The sequence below is a fragment of the Pogona vitticeps genome, chromosome 4 (assembly GCF_051106095.1).
Source record: "Pogona vitticeps strain Pit_001003342236 chromosome 4, PviZW2.1, whole genome shotgun sequence".
Taxonomy (NCBI): Eukaryota; Metazoa; Chordata; class Lepidosauria; order Squamata; family Agamidae; genus Pogona; species Pogona vitticeps.
In genome coordinates, this window is record NC_135786.1 from 19,689,486 (window position 1) to 19,695,410 (window position 5,925).

At 39.7% G+C, this 5,925-nt stretch overlaps 1 long non-coding RNA gene across 1 annotated transcript; it reads left to right on the top strand.

The window, feature by feature from the left end:
• The first annotated feature begins 3,449 nt into the window (after positions 1-3,449).
• LOC144588778 (uncharacterized) lies at positions 3,450-5,339 on the top strand. Its single transcript, XR_013544473.1, has 2 exons — positions 3,450-4,419; positions 4,905-5,339. It is a non-coding gene; the product is annotated as an uncharacterized LOC144588778 (long non-coding RNA).
• The last annotated feature ends 586 nt before the right edge of the window (positions 5,340-5,925 follow it).

Below are 5,925 nucleotides of genomic sequence, written 5' to 3' on the forward strand. Positions count from 1 at the left end.
CAGTGGAATGCTAAGGAGCATTCCAGAGAAGACAGCGATTTATCGCCCGTCCAAACAAAGGATTTACAGGCCCTAGAGCCGCGCGCAGAGGGAGGAATGCAGGAGAAAGTTTGCCGGGAATCAGCATCAAACGACGCAAGGGAAAACTGCTGTGCTTCAGAGAACGGCAGTGCATTGGAAATCGGCTCAGAACCATCTACAGCTCCTTTTCAAAGCACAGGACAGGTGAGAAGTTCTGAAATAATTCGGGAGGAGACTATGGGTTTGCTAGAAGAAGGAGAGCAAGGGATTTTCCAAAGTAATAAAGCAATTGCTGGGACTGAGAGCTTAGAAGCAACAGGACTTGTGTCAGCAGATCTTGATGCATGTCAGATCTCAAACAACCCCCCTTCTCTTAGCCCAGAGGGAACAGCGAAAGCAGACCCTGTTAGGTTGGCAGAGACCCCATGTAATTCATGGCAGTTCAGGGTACCGGAAAAGTCAGCTGAGGAAGCTGGAGGAGTGAAGGTTTTCTCAGAGTCTTTGCCCAGTGCCATAGGAGGTGATAGTGGAGCGGTTTTGCAGCATGGACTTTCACATTGTGAAACTGTCCCCAACACAACCAATGTAGGTGGAAGCGCTAACTTTTTGGGATTACAAAGTACTGATGTTTCTCCAGAGACGGAAATCATATCTGAAAAATTTGGCCCAGTACCACAGTTAATCTTCTCAGAAAGATCTTCAGAAAGAAAGGCAGAGGTTTGGGACCATTCTTATTTTCAACAGCCTATTTTCCAAGGAAGTGGTGAGTATGCTGATACTGTTTCTGAGGCTATGCAGAGTACTCCCGAGGGAACTTTGTTGCAACAGCGGCCTCTTGTGACCAAACCTGATAGCACAGCTAATTCAGCAATACATGTGTCCAGAGGTGTGACATTTCTAGACCAAGGCGTGGAAGGCATTGATCAATTTGGCCCAGGACAGATATTGGAGCCTGTGTTAGCTAAACCCCAAAACTTCTTCTCGAATTCACCGGGAGAAACTGATGTGGTGAAACTTTTTATTACAGTCAATGAAGGATTTACTGCTGTTTCTGTTCCTATAGATCTAGAAGGGTCTAAGGGCAATTTAGTGTCTGGAACTGTTGAAAGGCTTTATCAGATTTTAATTAAAGGGGAACATCGCCCTTATACATCATTTAATTGCCCTCAGGGAATTTACCAACTCAGAAAACTAGCACCTGGAATGGAAAATACCTATGTTACTTTTCAGAAATTGGTTGATGAATTGTTTGGTGATTTATATTATGTGATTGGCTATGTAGACAACCTTGTAATTTACAGTCCTGATCCAAATCAAGCAGACCAAAATGCTTTGACATTCTTAGAGAAGCAGAGACATCGAAGCCCAAGATTAGTGCAGTGGTATTTCAGATTGCAAAAATATGATTTTCATGTTGAACATCTACTGTTAATTCCCCACTGCTTATCTCGAGTGTTTAGTGCAGATGCAAGGGGAGAAAATGGCTAGAATTGTTAAAGCTCTGATGTTTAATTTTCTTGGTATTCTGTATGACAATGTTCCTGAGCATACATAGAGTGTTTTCACCATTATTACTACATATCAGTATATTGGTTTAACAAGTTATTATGATGTTAACCCTGGTTTCACTATTTTACTGTTTGATGACTAGAGTATTATCTGAGCATATGCAGAGTGTATAAGTATAAGTATACTAACATGTTTGTTCTTCTGTTTTTCAGACTAGGAGTGTCTAACACAAATTTCTATCATGTATGGTAAATACTGTGATTATAATAGTTCTCATGTATCAATTGTTTTGCTATTTAGGAATCATATTTGAAATGTATTACTTTATGTTCAAGTTAATATTTTTCTCTATTTTGTTAATGCTTCATTATGACATCTCATCTTATTCAGTTATCAAAATTAAAACTTAAATTGTTTAGGAATTTTGTTAATCTTCAGGGGGCTTGTGATGAGATGGGTTTTTAAGTTAAAATCTTTTAAAGGCATATGGGTTTTGTAATTATGAAGTGAGCCAGAGAGGTTCCATTTTGTTTCTTTGTATATAATATCTGTGCTATGCTGACAAGTTGTTTTCTAGGCGAGCTGAGAGCATGTTATTCTGAAGGCCTGAGAAGGACTCTGTGTGATAAGATAGATGGAAATTGTTGTGACTCTTTGAGAAACCACCGTAACCCAAATAACATCTGCTGTGTATGAGAAAGAATTCATGTGATGTAACAGGACTGTTTGCCTAGTAACGAACTCTGATTGGATGACATCGTGGGAAGGTGCATTAGGCCCTTGCCAGTTACTCTTGAAAAAGGAACTTTTTACCTATGGACTTGGTCTTTCCAAGACCGACCTTTCAGTGATTCGTGACCTACATTTCAGCCATATGGGACTTACCCTGATGTCTTGAGAGAGAGTGTGGTGGCCTACCTACATGGACTGGTTTCTATGCTTTGCTGGATTACTTTTGGACTTATGGGATTTTTCCTAAGGACTATGCATGGACTATTTTCTATGGACTGTTCTATGGAATATTCTTTATGGACTTCTTTTCTTGGGATACTCCATATGGACTATGCTCTTGTAATTTTGTAGGGACTATGGTATATTTACTGGATTTTACTTTGCTAAGGACTATGGGACATATAATAGATTTTTACTTTTGTTTAGGGATTTTTATTCTAGAGGATCACTGAGGACTATAGCCTTTTCATAACCTACTTGGATAATTTTGTTTTTACTAATGATTTCCTGGACTGGAACTGTTTTTATTCATTTTAATGGCTTTTTGGCTTTTTGAATACTTTTATATTTTTTCATGTTTTCTTTGCCTCACTACATCTGTGTAACTAAACAGCACAATGCTAGATTATTTGTTTTGGTTTAATTTGGCTTAGTAACATGCTTTTTCTTTAATAAAATAAAGATTATAAAACTCATTTGGTTTCCTGAACAGTACACTTGCCATAGGGTCATCTGAGAGTGCTGCCTCGGCCTAGCTTACTTAGAGTCCTGTCAGTGGTGCAAGTTAAGTCTAAGGACTACAAAGCCCACTTGACCTTTTCACAATAATATCTGAGAGTACCAGGGTGTTCTTATGTGGGCAGACTTGTGAGAAGGAGTGTTGTAGCATGGCTGGCTGAATTGGACTCTTTCAGCCCATTTTAGCATGTGCAAACTCCTGATTGCTCTCTGTCCAAGCGTACACGTGTGTTTTCGAACCCGTGTGATCTGGTTGTAATTGTAAAAAAGAAATTTACTTCTTTTTTAAAAAACAATCCTTTGGTTTTATGTGGGATATTGTGTTGCTGTGTCAAAATGTTTCAAAACATCAGAAAATTTTCTGATATTGCTGCACAATGTTGTGCCCACATTGCCAGCAAGAAAAAGGATATGGAACTTGACATAGTAAAGGGAAGCCTGAATGGTGACAGTCAAGATGGTGTACAGGATACCTTCTTGTGTTCACTTTCATTTACAAAATGACAATAAGCAAGGGAAAATGCCAGAAGCTGGCTTCTTTTTTTTCCCATCAAGTACTTTTCACCCAAACACAAAGCAAAGGTCAGGGCTGTTTTCTGACAAGTGTGAATGGTGCACCATGTCCTGTTTAATTCTGATACATAAGTACAATATCCCACATTCATAAAGTGGAAGTTTGTCCCTCTGTCTGTCTGTTTTATAGGCTGCCTTTCTCCCGATATGGGCACCCAAGGCAGATAAGATTTTTTAAGAATTTCCTGGCTTTTAAAAATGGTTTAAATATACATACACTACATAAAAATCCAACAGAAACTTCCCTCATATAGATTTACTCAATGGTAGAGGATCCCAGAAGATGAGCACTTACTTGATCTGTACTATGGTTGCTGGGAGAGGGCAGAAGCAAGAACAGTCGGAATGTGGCTGAAGTCCCTTTCTGCCAAAATATTTTGAAGGGCTGCTTTGAACTTAATGAAATGGTGAAGCAAATGTGTGAGTAAGTGTAACACATACAGTAGAGAACCCTTTAACCTCAGATCAGCTAATGTTGCCATGCCCACTCTGCAGGCTGCAGACTAGAATGCTATGTTCGAATTTCCAAAACCTTTCCTTGGGGTAGGCAACTCAAGGAAGGAAAACTATATTGGACCAAAAGTTCTATGGACATGTTGTGTGCATGTTTTCCAAAAGATGTCCCTTCACTTCTGAAATTTTTAAAATGGGAAAGCTGGAATTTAGCAAAGACTGTCACCAGAATCAAAATCATCCATGTTACATGAAAGAAAGGTAGTGAAGAAAGACAGGGTCAAAAATCAACTCATTTGAAATGTGACGTTGGTACAGCCAGAAAAGACAGAAAAATGGGTGCTCAATCAAGTCAAGCCTGAAATCTCACTAGGAGAAAATGAGTAAACGGAGGTGTGGCAACCCCAGACCTACTGGAGTATCCCACCCTGTAGTTATGCTGCCACCAACCATTTGCTCTATCAAGTCACCCAGACCAGGAATGGATTTTAATAAACAAAAGAACCAGGTTTATTGAAACAACAAACAGGGTAAATCAAAGGATCAGGTAAATAGGATACTGGAACTTGGTATAGTCCCAATCGTACACATACAACAGATTGGTTCCCACGGAACACTTTAAGGTAACGCACAGACCCTGAACCTATCAGTTCTGGCTACCTAGATAGAAACCTGAACCTATCAGGTATGTACCATCTGACGAACAGTTGTACCCAGTCTGACACACAGACTCCAACTCCACTTCTCCACCCCCGCTCCAAATATATATACAGTACAGCTCCTCCCCCCTGATGTCCCGCCTTCCACTCCCCATAGGATGGAACTTTCCCTCCAAACCCATGACAGACAGGTACCATCAGTGCTGTATGTGACAGGAGGCTATTCTGCCATGCACATAGAATGAAAATACAGAACTGGCCAGAAAAGACAATATTGCTGGGGAAAATTGACAGGTGCAGTAGGAAGAGAAGAAGACCTAACATGAGACAGATTGTCTCAAAAATAAAAATAAAAAAAATAAAACAACCACAGCAGAAATTACTGGAGAAGGCAATGTTTCTAGAAGCGAGGGGAGTAGGAAGATAGAAAAATCTAACATAAGTTGTTGTTGGTTTGCAAAATCTGAGCAGAGCTATTAATAATAAGACATTTTGAAGGTCACTATGTCATGTAGTCACCACACATCAGAAGTGACTTGATAACACATGGCATCTTGGGAGTTTTTTCTTCACTATAAGACAATTGTAACAGTTGGAATGGTTGAAATTATGACAGAGTACAGGCACCGTTCTATGATCATGCCCTCAGCCCCAGGACCAAATCTTCCAAACGCCGGTCTTGCTTCAATGGCTAGAAAGCAGAACACTGGGTAGATTGTTTTATCTGTGAAAATCTGCCTTTGCCACTATTATTATTTTCTGCAGCATGTAACCAGAGCAAGAAATAACCTTCCATGAGTGTTACGTCCAATTTCTCCAAATATTTTTATTTACTTTTTAATGCATGTGACAGTGGCTTTCACGCTCTTTAGTGTTTTGTAAAGCATGTTGCACATCCTCATTTGGAAGGAGAACTTAACACCTGGCATATACACATATTTTTCTTTATGGACCTACCATATATGCCAGTTTAAGAACCCTTGCTCTTTTGTAATGTGATGAATCAGGTTCAGCTATCGCTGTGAACTTTACAGCATGTATCCATGGTGCAGAAGGCTATTCCCAAAATATTCTCAGTTTAAAGTTCAGACTAAAAACCAGAGTAGATTCAATGCCTATAAGAAATTGGATGCACCAGCTTCCACTGTCTTAGGTATACAAACAGATGGGTAAAAGAGGCAGGGTCTTTTTGGTGATGGTGACAAATGCACAGAATATCCTACCTTGAAGACAAAGCTAG